We start from the raw sequence: 1,887 nt of genomic DNA on the forward strand, positions 1-1,887 counted from the left end.
TTTCTGAGTTCGAGGCCAGCCTGGTCTACAAAGTGAGTTCCAGGACAGCCAGGGCTACACAGAGAAACCCTGTCTCGGAAGAAAGAAAAAAAAAAGTCAATACTTGGCTTTGAAAAGTGCTCATCCATCTGTGTTGTTCTCCCCAAATGTAATGGGTTTTCTTCATTTTATATTTCAAGGTATCTGAGATTAGCCCCAAAGATACTGCCAAATGTTAATGAAAAATGTCGATATTCCAATGTAAAAAGTGTCACTTTTGCTACACAGTAAATTAATTTTTGCATGTGTGTGGTGTTACACATGTATATGGTATGTGTATGTTGTGTGTACACATGAACGCATGCACATGTGTGCACGTGTGTGTGCCTGTGTGGAAATCAGAGGCTGACACTGGGTGTCTTTTCCTTGAATGCTCGCTACCTTTGTTTTTTTCTTTGTTTTTGTTTTTTTGGTTTGGTTTGGTTTGTTTGTTTGTTTTTGTTTTTTTTCAAGACTGGATTTCATTGTGTAGCCCTGGGTGTCCTGGAACTCACTCTGTAGAGCAGGCTGGCCTGGAACTCAGAGATCTGCCTGCCTCTGCCTCCTGACTGCTGAGATTACAGGCATGGACTATGTCCAGCTGGTGGATTACTTTTTCATTAGAAAGAGAAAAGAGGACAGCTGCCACCACGTGGTCACCTGGATGGCCCTGGTTAATCTCTAATTTGGTGCAAAGCAAAACAAAAAGGCATAAATGAGGAAGAGATTTGTAGGGAAGAAGGGGTAGATGGGATGGGAGGGTGGGATGTGGGAGTGGTCACTGTACATTTTATACATGTATACAACTTGAAACATGTAAGTTTGTCCAAAAGAAGAAGAAATGACAGTGTTTAACTGTCTGACTCTCCATCTCTGTATGTCTCAGACATACACAAACACGTGCACACATGTGCTCACACAATGATGGTGGTTAAGTGAGTTACAGACTTTTCTTCTTAAGATTTCTTTCTTTCACAAACACACATCTGTATATGCAGATGTATATGTATATACACACACATGTATATATGGGTGTGTGTTTTACCTGCATGCATGTGTGTGCAACACATGCATACCTGGGTCCTGCAGAAGTCAGAAGAAGGCATCGGATTCCCCTGGATCTGGAATTATGGGCAGTTGTGTGGGTTCTGGGAATCGAACCTGGGTCCTCTAGAGGAACACTCAGTGCTCTTAACCAGCAAGCCATTTCTCCAGCCCCCAAGCTGACTTTTGCCCGAAGTTTTCTTTTTGTTCTTCTCTTCATTTGTAATGCAGGAGGATCGGACTGGGTCACCCGTGTGTCCTCGGTGTTAGTGAAAACGCTTGTGTGGTTTGATGATCTTTCACTGAGGGACCCCTCCATTCCCTCAGGTGGGGACTGTTTACACCCATGCATTCTGATTACCCCAGCTTTTCAGGCATCTAATTACTGAGTTGGGTTCCGACCTTTCAAAAATGAACATTCCCATTAAGTAAGTGTTGGTAGCATCTAAAATTCTTTTTCTCCTGCTTCAAGTATGACCAGGAATAAGAGCACTGACTGCTTTTCCAGAGGTCCTGCATTCAATTCCCAGTAACCATATGGTGACTCGCAACCATCTGTAATGGGATCCAGTGCCCTCTTCTGGTGTGTCTGAAGACAGCTACAGTGTACTCATATAAATAAAATAAATACATCTTTTTTTTTAAGTATGATCAGGAAGAGGCTGTTAAGAAATGATTCAGAGGGGGCTGGTGAGATGGCTCAGTGGGTAAGAGCACCCGACTGCTCTTCTGAAGGTCCAGAGTTCAAATCCCAGCAACCACATGGTGGCTCACAACCATCCGTAACGAGATCTGGCGCCCTCTTCTGGAGTGTCTGAAGACAGC

The 1,887-nt window shown here is 43.6% G+C and overlaps 1 protein-coding gene across 1 annotated transcript in view; it reads left to right on the forward strand.

Annotated features, from left to right (window-relative positions):
- Window positions 1-1,887, forward strand: part of Yipf1 (Yip1 domain family member 1) — a 45,469-nt gene that overhangs the window by 24,338 nt on the left and 19,244 nt on the right. The window lies entirely within an intron of this gene.

This window comes from Mus caroli, chromosome 4 (genome assembly GCF_900094665.2).
Source record: "Mus caroli chromosome 4, CAROLI_EIJ_v1.1, whole genome shotgun sequence".
Lineage (NCBI taxonomy): Eukaryota > Metazoa > Chordata > Mammalia > Rodentia > Muridae > Mus > Mus caroli.